General features: G+C 44.5%; 1 protein-coding gene across 4 annotated transcripts in view; it reads right to left on the reverse strand.

Moving 5' to 3' along the window:
- Nucleotides 1-15963, reverse strand: part of LOC137346196 (RNA-binding protein 4B-like) — a 191325-nt gene that overhangs the window by 53608 nt on the left and 121754 nt on the right. For 3 of the 4 annotated variants that reach the window (XR_010968679.1, XR_010968681.1, XR_010968678.1), the window contains exons 4-5: nucleotides 14948-15167; nucleotides 6833-6991 (exon numbers count right to left, since the gene is read on the reverse strand). The gene's annotated coding sequence lies outside the window, so the exon portion shown is untranslated. The remainder of the gene's footprint in view (nucleotides 1-6832; nucleotides 6992-14947; nucleotides 15168-15963) is intronic. The other variant, XR_010968680.1, reaches the window with a different exon arrangement.

Genomic DNA, 15963 nt, shown 5'->3' on the forward strand with positions numbered 1-15963 from the left:
CCATCTTGGAAAAAACATTATAAAATCATTGCAAAGAATGATTTAGTGCTTAAGCCCAAGCAACATGGTCAATTGTTGAAGAGTACGATCAAAGGGAGGTGGGCTGGATGGTCATATGTATACAGTATGGTAACGGATTTGAGATTAACAAGTGTTTTGTATTGTTACTTGATATTCCAACCAAACCTAGTAATTTGGGCTTAGACTGTTGTTTCATTATTTCTCGTAATTCTCATATTCGAATAGATTAACTTGTCTAGGGGTAGATCATCACATCTTACACTGCTCCCGAACACGAGAGGAGTGTGCGCCCAGGATATATACTGACCCCTTAGAATGGCTCAGACTTAGTGTTGCTGAGGACCCGCCAGCACTTAAACATACAGCTTCTAATGAATTGGAGCAGCCGGCATTGACCATAGGGGACAGCAGTGCCTTATCTCGCTCTTTTTTGTCCTTGTAGGACACATACATCATGGGCACATAATACCAGAGAGAGGACCCAGACAGCTGGAGAAGTCTCCTACCTTCAAATCATCACACCCATGGAGGAGGGAGCAATGGAAATAGCCAGGATCACAGATCACAAGCAAGTCAGTGAATACAGAAAGCAATGCGCTTATTTAAGAGGGTGCATTGCACTCCACCCTGTCCAACAACATTCCGAATACGGAGTTGCATTGGGAAGCCTCAGCACTGCAGAGGCTTCTGCTCTCTGAGGCTACTTCTCATGATCTCTTCTTGCGTCGCCCACTGATGCAGACGTTGATCAAGGAGACTTTCTCCCTCATCATCACCGAATCAAGAAAAGCAGCATATCTCTGAAACACCAAAGTGTACAAGTGCACTGCCCACCAACACAGATACAGTCACCTCGGTGGGTCCTTGTGTGCGAGTTTAGATAGGGTGGCACTGGGTAATAAGCACAGCACGAGTGTGAAGGAGGAGTGCCAGAGGCAGAGGCTGCTTTGGGAAGCTCTCCTTGAAGGATAGAGGACAGATACAGCCCTGCTCAGTGGGGCACAGATGTAGGACCTCGGGAGTCACTGGAAAGGGGGCTCTACCTAGACCAGCAACAGCAGATGTGTTCCTGCATGCCAGGTTCCCAGAGACAGTGCACAGTTATGGGCTGAGAATGGAGATGTCCATGTAGCCCATGTGCACCACCATAGCTCAGGGATTCAAGTGCATGAGCTCCTCCAATTAGACAGTGGCCAACCTCATGGAGAACCACATGTGGCAGCAATTGGAGTGTATGAAGGGACTGCACACTGGATGCATGGCACATCATGTACCCTGGACCAGTCAGTGGTGCAAAGACTTTTGGAGGGGATGCTTGTTGCGCCCCAGTTGGTCGCCCCCTCCAGCCAACCGGAATGCCAGCCGAGGGCTGAGGATGTCAATGAGGAGGATGAGGGCGTAGCCTTCATGGAGTGCCATCATCATCTTCGGCCTCCTTGGCCCGAGAGGGAGCATCTGTGCAGCAGGGACCAGTGACGGAGGCAGCCCCTCCAATGATGCAGGGGCAGCAGCCTCTGGAGATGCCCCCACAGCCATCGTTAAGACAAGGACAACGCCACACACATCTCACCCGCAAGCCAAGTGAGCAGGCTGCCTCCATCTCCGCTGAGAAACAAGGTGAGCACCCCCTAGAAGTGGCTGAGAATGGAGGCCATCATGTCGGGCAGAACACTAAGTGGGTCACTGGGGTGTCATCGTCCAGTAACCGGACACTGATTTCCTTAATGAATGCTATTTTAATAATGACACTCAAGGCCAAAATTGGAAGTCAATGAAAATTGGGGGAAAACTCTCGACTGGTTGCAGTCATTCCTCACAGAAAGGAAGATGGTTGCGGTTGTTAGAGGCAATCCTTTCAGCCCTAGAACATCACTGCAGGAGTTCCTCAGTGTACTGTCCTAGGCCCAACCATCCTCAGCTGCTTCATCAATGACTTTACCTTCACCATAAGGTCAGACGTGGGGAACTTCACTGATGATTGCATGATGTTCAGTATATTTGCAACTCCTCAGATATTGAAGTAGTCCATGTCCATATGCAGCAAGACCTGGATAATATTCAGGTTTACGCTGTTAAGTGGCAAGTAATATTCGCACCACACAAGTGCCAGGGAATGATCACCTGCAGCATGCGACGGAGAATAATGCATCTAAGTTTGCTAATGATACAAAGGTAGGTGGGAATGTAAGCTGTCAGGAGGACACAAACAGGCTGCAAATAGATATATACAGGTTAAGTGAGTGGGCAACAAGGTGGAAGATGGAGTATAATGTGGGAAATTGTGAGGCTATTCATATTGGTCATAAGAGTAAACAGAGTATTTTTGAAAAGGCATGAAACTTGTAAATGTTGATGTTCAGAGAGACTGCGATATGCGCGTATAGGAAACACAAAGATAACACTGTTACGACCGAAGCAGGAGGAGTGCACTGTCCTTTTTAGTCCCACTTCTCCACACGTCACAAAATGTTCACCCAGTTACTGGTGCGGTCAATCATATACCTACTCTTTATCCCAGAATAAAATACACCAACCAGGTTTCTTTAATAAACAAAACAATTATCAGTTTATTATTAAACAAGACCTATCCAGTAATGAAGCAAAGCATTAACACACAGACTGAAAGATGAAAGTTCCCTTATTAAATTCCCCCTCCCCCACACACAAAAAATTCTCTCTGCAAAGGTCTATGACAAAAAAAGACAAAAAAATACTTTGGCCAAATACTTGCCATTTCTTGAAGAAAAAAAGATAAGATATGGAAGGAAGTCAGTTGACCTTTTTGGTCTGGCATCCAGGTATACTGTGAGGGTCACTGGGATCTTTTCTAAAGCAGTTCTTTTCAGGCGGCGGTGAGAATTAATCTGGCAGGCTTTTCCAGTTTCTCAGGAGAGATGCAACACCAGGGATTTTAGCTGTGCCATACTGGATCTATGCAGGGTTTCTTCAAAGAGGTGAGTGAGCTGGGTGTTTTCTTCCTGGCAAGTTGATCTCCAACTATATTTAAAACATTTCACACTCCAACTGAACTTAAAAACAATATACAAACCACAAAACAGCAGTTCAGAACCTCCTGACCATTCATAAATCTTGACATGTCACTTCTCTGTAAACACCTTCCCCAGGTCACCAAGGTTTCTGTTGGTTTATGGAGCTTAAAGCACATGATTTCCAGTAAAGTTTCAAACAACATCTCAAGTATCCTTTCAGTGAAATTATTGAAAAAACACATCCATGGAATCTTTTCAGTTTTAAAACACAAGTTCTCAAAAAAAAAATTAAAAATGGAAGCAGTTTTGTAACAGCATGCAGGTACAGAAAGCAATTAGGAAGGCAAATGGTATGTTGGCCTTTTCTGAAAGGTAATTGGAGTACAAGAATAAAGACAACTTGCTACAATTGTACAAGACATTGGCAAGACCACACCTAGAATACTGTGTGCAGTATTGGTCTCCATATTTAAGGAAGGATATACTTGTTTAGAGATACAGCACTGAAACAGGCCCTTCGGCCCACCAAGTCTGTGCCAACCATCAACCACCCTTTTATACTAATCCTATACTAATCCCACATTCCTACCACATCCCCACCTGTCCCTATATTTCCCTACCACCTACCTATACTAGGGGCAATTTATAATGGCCAATTTACCTACCAACCTGCAAGTCTTTTGGCTGTGGGAGGAAACCGGAGCACCCGGAGAAAACCCACGCAGACACGGAGAACTTGCAAACTCCACACAGGCAGTACCCAGAATTGAACCTGGGTCGCTGGAGCTGTGAGGCTGTGGTGCTAACCACTGCACCACTGTGCCGTTGTATTGAAGGCAGTTCACTGAAGGTTCACTAGATTGGTCTCTGGGATGAAGGGCTTGTCGTATGATTGTCCTAAATTGGGCCTATCCTCTATGGAGTTTACAAGAATGCGATATGATCGCATTGAAACATACAACTTTCGGAAGGGGCTAGACAGCGTAGACAGTGAATGATTTTTTTCTGCTGACTGTGGAATCTACAAAACCGGGGCACAGTCTCAGGATGAGAGGATAATCATTCAGGAGAATTTTTTTCACTTAAAGGATTGTGAATCTTGGGAATTTTCTATGCCAGAGGGTTGTGGATGCTCCATTGTATTTAAGGCTGAGATAGGCAGATTTTTGGTCTCTCAGGGAATCGAGGAATATGGGGAGCAGGCAGGAAAGTGGAGTTGAAGTCCAAGATCAACTATGAACATAGTGAATGGCGGAGCAGGCTCGATGTGCTGTATTGTCTACCCCTGCTCCTATTTCTTATATTCTTATCACTCATCCATCAGCAGTCTCCGGCACCCAAGACTCACCAGTAACAACCAGACATTCTCCCCTCACCCTCACACACCTACCAATGCTGCCAACCTCACACGAACCTCTTGCTGCCTCCACATATGTCTAGCTATTTAATTGTGGCAGGTACACCATCCAAAAACAGTGCTACAGAATCACTGATAATTTTCCCTCTCTTACAGGACAAGGTGGCACAAAACAGAAAGGAGTGGAATAGAGTAGTAGGCAGCAAGGGACAAGAAGCCCTGCATCTCCTGAGCTCTAAATGGAGATGGCTCTCCACATCTTGGGGATGGCTGCAACAGAGCGTGCGGTATCCAGCATCCATAACAACACTGAGGATGATGGTATGTTCCAGCCCTTTGTTCCTCTCAACTTCGAGCTCACCATCATCCTGCTATCTGGCATGATGTGCAAGCTGCAGATGATGTGGCCAGGAATTCTTGCTTCCCACCCCATCCATCTTTCTTCACTCCAACCTTTCTCTACTGATTTACTGCTTTTAAACACCCAAGAACTGCCTCTTACTCAGCCATAGTAGCCCCAGAAGAGCCAGCAACATCACTGATGAAGAGGCCTCATTGGGATCTGCAGGTGGTGAGTTACCGAGCACGAGTGAGTTGCAGCCAGGCCAGGGTTAAGGATGGTTCATTTGCCCGCTCATCGGAGGGCAAGGTGCAGACTGATCCTGCTACTAGGGTCTCAAATAAGAACTTTGATGGGGCAGCATACAGAAAATTTATATCCATGTACACCAAGATTCTGGGTACATTGGCAAGCCTGCCAGTCAACCTCCTATCACTGTCAAGAAGCATGTAGGTGTACAGCTCCAACTTGGCAGAGGGCATGGCGCAGAGCTGGCCCTCTCCGAGCCTCTGCTGCATCTCCTTGTCGTCCTGCAGACCCAGAGGTACTGCAACTGCAGTCCCTATACCTGTTGCAGCCTCTGTGCATGCCTGACCTCAAAGAGTTGGATGGGAAGATGTGCAGGAAGTTAGTGCTGGGGGTTAAATCACTTCCCAATTTTAGCATCCAATTCCAGCAACAAAAGTTCCTAGACAGCTAAGGGAACAATGCAGAGGGAGCTTTAGTCTGCATCTTATGACAGCTGGGTGCCAGCAATGAGCAGCAAAGTTAAAGACACTAACCCACCATCAAATCCAACAAAATGAAACTGAACACTGATGAGACCACGTTAATTTTTTTTTCATTCATTCATGGGATGTGGGCGTCGCTGGCCAGGCCAGCATTTATCGCCCATCCCCAATTGCCCTCGAGAAGGTGGTGGTAAGCTGCCTTCTTGAACCGCTGCAGTCCATGTGGGGTAGATACACCCACAGGGCTGTTAGGAAGGGAGTTCCAGGATTTTGGCCTCGCAACAGTGAAGGAACGGCGACATAGTTCCAAGTCAGGATGGTGTGTGATTTGGAGGGGAACTTGCAGGTGGTGGTGTTCCCATGCATTTGCTGCCCTTGTCCTTCCAGTTGGTAGAGGTCACGGGTTTGGAAGGTGCTGTCTAAGGAGCCTTGGTGCATTGCTGCAGTGCATATTGTAGATGGTACACACTGCTGCCACTGTGCGTCGGTGGTGGAGGGAGTGAATGTTTGTAGATGGGGTGGCAATCAAGTAGGCTGCTTTGTCCTGGATGGTGTCGAGCTTCTTGAGTGTTGTTGGAGCTGCACCCATCCAGGCAAGTGGAGAGTATTCCATCACACTCCTGACTTGTGCCTTGTAGATGGTGGACAGGCTTTGGGGAGTCAGGAGGTGAGTTACTCATCGCAGGATTCCTAGTCTCTGACTTGCTCTTGTGGCCACAATATTTATATGGCTCCTCCAGTTCAGTTTCTGGTCAATGGTAGCCCCAAGGATGTTGATAGTGGGGGATTCAGCGATGGTAATGCTATTGAACGTCAAGGGGAGATGGTTAGATCTCTCTTGTTGGACATGGTCATTGGCTGGCACTTGTGGGGCGTTAGTAAGGAGGACTTTGCAGGGTCGACAGGGGTGGGTGTGCCGTTGTCCTTTCCGGTGCCTAGGTCGATGCCGGGTGGTCAGTTCGGTTTCATTCCTTTTTATTGACTTCATAGTCGTTAGATACAACTGAGTGGCTTGCTAGGCCATTTCAGAGGGCAGTTAAGAGTCAACCACATTGCTGAGAGTCTGGAGTCACATGTCAGCCAGACCAGGTAAGGACATTAGTGAACCAGATGGGTTTTTACAACAATCGACAGTGGTTGCATGGCCATCATTAGACTAGCTTTTTAATTCCAGATTTATTAATTGAATTAAATTCCACCTTCTGCTGTGGTGGGATTTGAACCCATGTCCCCAGAGCAATACCCTAGGTCGCTGGGTTTATAGTCCAGTGACAATACCACTACGCCACCACCTTCCCTAATGATAATGATAAGAATGACAAACATATGGAATGCAACTACAAGCAGCTGACAATTACTATCTGCACTATGAAAGACACCAACACACCCTGACCTGTGCATGAAGCTTCCTGATGCTCGCTGCGATCTATTCCTGTCAGCGTCGATATCAATGCAGTAGAGTGAAAAAAATTCCACGGACCACTGCTTCAATCAATTTCACCATAAGATGGTTGAACCCTGAACGCTGGACCCTGGATGTAATGAATGCCTACTGGGGAAATAAAAGGAAAGGTATTGGAAATGCATAACACATGGTTTGTAAACTCATTTTCTATGGTGGGTCTGATCAGATGTCTTGGCAGTTGGCGTGGACCACATTCAACAATTTATAAAATACAAATAAAGATAAATTATATTAGTAATTAATTACGTTTAGATTTCAATTACTGTTACTGTGCTCCCCAAAACCTGGTAATTTTTGGCTTGAACTATTGCATCCATTTAGAACAAATGAATGAGCTGGCATCTGTCTTGGAATAAAAGTATGAGGTCCACTGTCATTATAGAACATTGTGCCCTACCTGCTAACCCTGGAAGAAAATTCCACAGCCTCACAGCTCTGTGCAAAGATGTTTCTCTTGATCACTGTTCTAAATCGCTTACATTTGTTACGACAGAGGCGGGAGCAACGCACTGTCAATTCAGTCACATCACTCCACAGATCGCAGCATATTAAGGTTTTCCCACCCAACCGAAAAACAGCCATATTAAACTCTCTAGTAACTCCCAGAATAAAACAGACCATACCAGGTATCTTTGGACAACAACAAATTAACTATTGATTAAAACTAAATCTTAAACGCTATTAAGATAAACCTATGTCTAAAGACCTTGTAACTTCCAATTCTAACCTAGCTCCCATTCTCACCCACACACACAAAAATCATGGTTAACCGGTTTCTTTAAAAAATAAAATTAAACTAGCTGTTCCTTAAGAATAAGAACTGGCATATAAATCTTTGTGGGTTATGTTCCTGATGGGTGAGGTATTCTAATGTAACAATAATCAAATGCCACTCAAAGTCTCCATGTGAATTTGATGAAATTTGGGCGGCACAGTGGCGCAGTGGTTAGCACCGCAGCCTCACAGTTCCAGGGACCCGGGTTCGATTCCGGGTACTGCCTGTGTGGAGTTTGCAAGTTCTCCCTGTGTCTGCGTGGGTTTTCTCCGGGTGCTCCGGTTTCCTCCCACAAGCCAAAAGACTTGCAGGTTGATAGGTAAATTGGCCATTATAAATTGTCACTAGTATAGGTAGGTGGTAGGGAAATATAGGGACAGGTGGGGATGTTTGGTAGGAATATGGGATTAGTGTAGGATTAGTACAAATGGGTGGTTGATGTTCGGCACAGACTCGGTGGGCCGAAGGGCCTGTTTCAGTGCTGTATCTCTAACCTAATCAAATCTAATCAAATAATCTCTTAGCAGCAGGTATCAAACAGTTCTTTCAACCATGAGCACAGCAAAATGTCTACTTGAATTTTAAAACCAACAGTCTCTCAGTCAAAACTTTACTTCAAAGGGTTTGTTTCCTCCTTAGGTAATTAACTCAGCCTGTAGCTCCTTGTAGAATCTTTGCTGAGAGAAATAGACAGCTCATTCCTTCAGTAAACACGCTTTGCTGGTGTGTCTCAAAAACTGGTTTCAGCTAGTTTTTACACAGTTAAATTGTTACAGTACACCATGTGACCTCTCTCCTGTTGTGGCTTAGGAGCAGGTCCAGCTGGCACACTGTGCCTCCTAGTTTTTAAAGGCACATTGTTTTTGAAGAGAGTCTTAAAGGCACACACTGTTTTATTTTAAATCAGAAGAGAAAAAAAATACAGCAACGTGACACATTTAATTTTGTATTTATGGCTCCTCATCTTGACTGCTCAACCATAGGGCACAACTTGCTGCTAACTACCTCATCCCATCTTTCATAATTTTAATTTCTATCATATCCCATGGAATATGTGTTGAACATGAGATGAAAGAGTCCTAACAGAAAGGATACAAAGTCAGAATAGGCCTGGGACTCAGCCATCTACTTTTCTCGTTAGGAATGCAGGTCCTGTCTGACATCCTGTACTCCTAACGTGTTATACAACCACAAATGGTGACTTAGTGACAATGAGCTTTAAACTACAAGCACGTTACACTCTCTGCTGCACTTACCTTGAAGGTATTGGGCCATAATTTGCTGTCAAAATAACAGTCAACAGTGCAGCTAATGGCACTCGTCGCTATTTATGCGCAAATGGCCCAACAACTTCAGGCAAAAGACAGGATGAACTTAAATATATAAAAGTTGCACTCAGATGCGCCAATCCTACGTTAACTTGGCGAAAACGGCACCTCGCTGTCTGTCTCACCATCCAAATGCTGTGCTTTTGCTGTATTTGCGCAGTAGAGCCAAACAAAATTCAACACAAAGTTTTGTCGATTTCAGTTCAAGGAAAATTTTTAACGATTAATTACTGCCAGACAACCTCTCTGGCACTGAAAATTAATTATTACAAGTGAGGAGTCTCATTCCTTCAGGCTTTAAATGTTCTTGATTTTAAAATGTAAAATGTAGATTTTTTTTAACTTTTCCTTTTTCTCTCATAATCCAATCTCTTTTCCCCTCCTTGTATCTGATTTGACATTGAAATCACCCAACTGCATTTTTACTGTGAAAGAATATGAAGGCTTATGGAATTAGAGGCAGAGAGTTATACAGCACAGAAACAGACCCTTCGGCCCATCGTGCTTTAGAGGTCCATGAACACAGATCACATCAGGTACAAAAATATAAATCAAAATGCTAAAATTCCATTAGTTTTTATATATATATAGGGCTAGAACATAAGGAGAGGAAGTTTTGCTACAGCTATAAAACCACTATACACCACATCTGGAGGACTATACAATCTGGGCACTGCACCTTAGAATATATTGGCCTTGAAAGGAATGCAGCATAAATTGACCAGAATGTTACCAGAGATCCAAGGGTTAGATTATGAGAGGTTTCATAAACTATGCTTACATTACCTCGAATATATTAGGTTATAGGGTGGTTGACTGAGGGTAGGGTAGCTAGAAAGAAATATTTCCTGTTGGTTGTGGAGTCAAGGATAAGGGGAACTAAAGTTAAAATTTGAGTCAGGGCCATTCAGGAGACAGGTTAACAAACATTTCTTTGAGCAAAGGGTGGCAGAGATGTGAAACACTCACCCAAAAACAGTATTTGATATTAGATCAATTGAATCATTTAAATCTGAGATCAATAAATTGTTGCTAACCGAGGATAACAAGGTATCTAGGAGTATGCATGGAGTGAGCATGTACAGCAGCCATGACCTCACTCAATAGTGGGACAGGCACAAGGGACTGAATGGCCCATTCCTCTTCTTATGTCAGGTTTAGGTGTTAAGATTAAGGAATAGAGTTAGGGTTAGAAAACACTATTAAAACACTATTGTCACTTGGACAAGAGTGATCTTGGTATCATAAGGTTTAGACTAATAATGGAGAAGAGCAAGAAACAATATAAAGAAAAACTTCTGAATTGGAAGCGGGCTAACTTAATGGGGGAGAGGGGATCTAGCCACTGTGAAATAGAACCTAAACCTGACAAGAGAAACAGTAACGGAACAATGGACGATCTTTGAGGAGATTTTTCAGGTACAGGTTAGGTACATTCCAAACACAGGGCTCCTTGGATGACTGGGTAGAGAATATGATGAAACAAAAAAGATGAATGAAAGGTGAATTCTTCAATAGAGGAACACTCCCAATACAATAAGTTGAGAGGGGAGGTGAAGAGGAAAGTAAGACTGACAAAGAGAGAATATGAGAATAGAATGGCAGTTAAGGTGCAACAGAACCTGAATACCTTCCATGGGTATGTAAGTAGTAGGTTGTTAGTAAGAGGTGGAGTCATAGAGTCATACAGCACAGAAACAGGCCCTTTGGCCCATCATGTCTGTGCCGGCCATCAAACATCTAACTATTCTAATCCCATTTTCCAGCACTTGGACCGTAGCCTTGTGTGCTATGGCATTTCAAGTGCTCATCTAAATGCTTCTTAAATGTTGTGAGGGTTTCTTCCTCTACCACCCTGTCAGGCAGTGTATTCCATATTCCAAACACCCTCTGGGTGAAAAGATTTTCCCTCAAATCCCCTCCAAACCTCCTGCCCCTTACCTTAAATCTATGCCCCCTGGTTACTGACCCCTCAACTAAGGGAAAAAAGTTTCTTCCTATCTAACCTGTCAATGCCCCTCATAATTTTGTATACCTCAATCATGGCCCCCCTCAGCCTTCTCTGCTCTAAAGAAAACAACCCGAGCCTATCCAATCTCTCTTCACAGCTGAAATGCTCCAGCCCAGGCAACATCCTGGTGAATCTCCACTGCACCCTCTCCAGTGCAATCACATCCTTCCTAAAACATGGTGACCAGAACAGTACACAATACTCCAGCTGTGGCCTAACTAGCATTTTATACAGCTCCATCACAACCTCCCTGCTCTTATATTCTATGCCTCGGCTAATAAAGGCAGGTATTCCATATGCGTTCCTAACCATCTTATCTACCTGTGCTGCTGCCTTCAGTGATCTATGGACAACTACACCAAGGTCCCTCTGACCCTCTGTACTTCCTAGGGTCCTACCATCCATTGTATATTCCTTTGCCTTGTTAGTCCTCCCAAAATGCATCACCTCACACTTCTCAGGATTAAATTCTATTTTCCACTGCTCCGCCCATCTATATCTTCCTGTAATCTAAGGCTTTCCTCCTCACTATTTACGACACCACCAATTTTCGTGTCATCTGCAAACTTACTGATCATACCTCCTATATTCACATCAATATCATTTATGTACGCTACTAACAGCAAGGGTCCCAGCACCGATCCCTGTGGTACACCACTGGTCACAGGCTTCCACTCGCTAAAACAACCCTTGACCATCACCCTCTGCCTCCTGCCACTAAGCCAATTTTGGATCCAATTTGCCAAATTTCCCTGGATCCCATGGGCTCTTACCTTCTTAACTAATCTCCCATGCAGGACCTTATCAAAAGCCTTACTGAAGTCCATGTAAACAACATCAACTGCTATACTCTCATCTACACATCTAGTTACCACCTCGAAAAATTCAATCAAGTTATTTAGACACAATCTCCCCCCGACAAAGCCATGCTGACTATCCCTGATTAATCCCTGCCTCTCCAAGTGGAGATTAATCCTGTCACTCAGAATTTTTCCCCAATAGTTTCCCAACCACTAATATTAGACTCACTGACCTGTAATTACCTGGTTTATCCCTGCTATCCTTCTTGAATAATGGTACCATATTCACTGTCCTCTAGTCCTCTGGTACCTCTCCTGTGGCCAGAGAGGATTTGAAAATTTGTGTCGGAGCCCCTGCTATCTCCTCCCTTGCCTCACATAACAGCCTGGGATACATCTCAAATAAAAGCAAAATACTGCGGATGCTGGAAATCTGAAATAAAAACAAGAAATGCTGGAACCACTCAGCAGGTCTGGCAGCATCTGTGGAAAGAGAAGCAGAGTTAACGTTTCGGGTCAGTGACCCTTCTTCGGAACTCTTATGTTCCAAAATGGGATACATCTCATCTGGGCTTGGGGATTTATCCACTTTTAAGCCCGCTAAAACAACTAATACTTCCTCCCTTTCAATGCTAATATGTTCAAGTACAACACAATCCTCCTCCCTGATCTCTGCACCTACACTGTCCTTCTCCATAGTGAACACAGATGAAAAGTAATCATTTAATACCTCACCTATGTCCTCCGGCTCCACACACAAACTGCCACTATGGTCCCTAGTGGGCCCCACTCTTTCCCTGGTTATCCTCTTGCCCTTAATATACTTATAAAATGCCTTAGAATTTTCCTTCATCTTGCCCGCCAGTGTTTGTTCATGTCCCCTCTTCGTTCTCCTAATTACCTTTTTTAAGGACCCTCCTACACTTTCTATACTCCTCTAGTGCCTCCGCTGTTTTCAGCGCTCTGAATCTACCATTAGGCTCTTTTTTTCCCCTCATGAAATCCACTATATCCCTGGACATCCAGGGTTCCCTGGACTTGTTGGTCCTACCCTTCACCTTAATGGGTACATGTTGGCTCTGAACTCTCACTGTTTCCTCTTTGAATGACTCCCACCGGTCTGATGTAGACTTTCCTACAAGTAGCTGCTCCCAGTCCACTTTGGCCAGATCCTGTTTTATCATATTGAAATCAGCCTTCCCCCAATTCAGTACTTTTATTTCAGGTCCATCTTTGTCCTTTTCCATAACTACCTTAAATCATACAGAGTTATGGTCACTATCCCCGAAATGCTCCCCCACTGACACTTCTACCGCTTATCCAGCTTCATTCCCCAGGATTAGGTCCAGTACTGCTCCTTCTCTTGTAGGACTTTCTACATACTGGCTCAAAAAGCTTTTCTGTATGCATTTTAAGAATTCTGCCCCCTTTAAGTCTTTTACACTAAGACTATCCCAGTTGATATTGGAGAAGTTGAAATCCCCTACTATTATTACCCTATTATTTTTACACCTGTCTGAGATTTGCCTACATATCAGCTCCTCTATCTCTCCCTGACTGTTTGGAGGCCTTTAGTACACTCCCAGCCAAGTGATTGACCCTTATTTGTTTTTAAGTTCTACCCGTATGGCCTCATTTGAGGAACCTTCCAAGACATCATCCCTCCTTCCTGCAGTAATTGACTCCTTGATCAACAGTGCAATGCCACCTCCTCTTTTACCCCCTCCTCTGTCACGTCTGAAGATTCTATACCCTGATATATTGAGCTGCCAGTCATGCCCCTCCCTCAACCATATCTCTGTGATAGCAATAATATCATATTCCTATGTGCTAATCAATGCCCTCAATTCATCTGCCTTACTAGTAAGACTCCTTGCATTAAAATAGATGCAATCCAACCTTGCATTTTTCACTTATGCCTTAACAGGTCTATATTTGCTGTGCCTTCCAAACTGACTCAGTTTCTCTTCTATATTTGTGCACCACCCCCTCATGTACCTCCACTCTGTATCCCATCCCCCTGCCAAATTTGTTCAAACCACCGCCCCCCCCCCCACCCCCGACAGCATGAGCAAACCTCCCAACAAGGATGTTCGTCCCGTTCCAGTTCGGGTGCAACCTGCCCAACTTGTACAGGTCCCAGCTTTGCCAGAAACAGACCCAGTTATCCAGGAAATTAAAGCCCTCCCTCCTGCACCATCTCCTCAGCCACGCATTCATCTGCTCTATCCTCCTATTCCTATGCTTACTAGCACGTGGCACCGGGAGTAATCCAGAGATTACAACTTTTGAGATCTCGCATTTTAATCTGCTACCCAACTTCCTAAATTCTTGTTACAGGACCTCATCCCTCTTTCTACCAATGTCGTTGGTACCAATGTGTACCACGACCTCTGACTATTCACCCGCCCCCTTCAGAATGTCCCTGCAGCTGCTCCAAGACATCCTTGACCCTAGCACCAGGGAGGCAACATACCATCCTGGAGTCACGTTTGCGGTCACAGAAATGCCTATCTGTACCCCGTACGACAGAATCCCCTATCACTATAGCTTTCCCACTCCTTTACTTCCCCTCCTGTGCAGCTGAGCCACCCCTGATGCCACAGACTTGGCTCTTGCTGCATTCCCCTGAGAAGCTATCTCCCCCAACAGTATCCAAAGTTGAAAATTTGTTGGATAGAGAGATGAACCCAGGGGACTCCTACATAACCTGCCTAGTTTTTTGACTCTGCCTGGCGGTCACCCATTCCCTTTCTGCCTGAGCAGTCTTTACCTGCGGTGTGACCACTTCCCTGTATGTGCTGTCCACGATGATCTCAGCCTCGCGGATGCTCCACAGCGTCTGCAGCCGCCGCTCCAGATCAGAAACGCGGATTTTTGAGTAGCTGCAGCTGGAGACATTTCCTGCACAGGTTCGCCCTGGACGCTGGAAATGTCCCTGAACTCCCACATTGCACAGAAGAAGCACACACGTTGCCCAGCTGCCCTGCCATGACTTACCCTTAATTTATCCCCTTAAATTAACCAAAAATTAGATTACTTACACTAGGGACCTTGATTTCCTAAAAAAAACACTATCTACTATATTAAAAAAAACTGTAGACCTTTCTCTTTACTTTGGTTACTTACGCAGCTATTTAGAGTTATTCCCGAACAGCAGTTATTCACCAACTGTAGCTTTCCTGTGATGTCACTGCTCACTTGGTTTTCAAACGTTGGTGCGCATGGTCTCCTCTCCGCTCCCCTCCCGGAAGGTAAGCGATTAGGCAGTGATCCTCGGGCTCTAGTTATCGACTCCTCTCTCGGCGCTCTCCCCACAGGTCTGCTCCTCTCCCACAAGGGGTGGGGCCTATTAAGGACAAAGGAGATGATATATGTTTAGAAACACAGGGCAAGACTTGAATACTAAATAAGTACTTTGTATTAGTGTTTACTAAAGAAGATGCTGACAAAATATGGGTAAATCCAGAGATAGTAGAGGAAATGGATAAAGTGAAAATTGAAAGGCAGGATTGTACTGGAAAGGAAGGATATGCTTAGAGCGGATGAGTCGCCTGATCTGGATGGCTTGCATCCCAAGTTTCTAAGGAAAGTGGAGGTGGAGTGGAACGACCTGCCATGATCTTCCAAACATCCCCAGATATAGGGGAGCCGACAGAGGACTGAAGAGTGGCATACGTGACACCCTGTTTCAAGGAAGTATAAGGACATGCCGAGTAACTGTAGGCCAGTCAACTGGGTAAGGTTTTAGAAACAATGATCAAGGAAAGAATTAACAGGAACTTGGAGAGGTTTCAGTGAATTAAGGACAGCCTCTATGGATTTGTAAAAGACAGATCATGTTTGATTAATCTAAATGAATTTTTTTTTAAGTAAGAGAGAAAAAGTTGGTGAGGGAGATGCAATTAATGTTGTCTATCTGGGTTTTAAGAAAGCGTTTGACAAAGTACCACCTAAAAGACTGGTCATCAAAATGTAATGGGGGGGTCGGTGTCAGTTTGAATAAAAATTTGGCTTAAAGACAGTAAAACTGCAGGTCATGGTAAATGGCTGTTTTTTTAGACTGCAGGATTGTAGACAGCAGTATTCCCCAAGGTTCAGTGCTAAGACCACTGCTTTTTTTTTATGTACATTGTCAAGAAAAA

Source organism: Heterodontus francisci, chromosome 29 (genome assembly GCF_036365525.1).
Source record: "Heterodontus francisci isolate sHetFra1 chromosome 29, sHetFra1.hap1, whole genome shotgun sequence".
NCBI lineage: Eukaryota > Metazoa > Chordata > Chondrichthyes > Heterodontiformes > Heterodontidae > Heterodontus > Heterodontus francisci.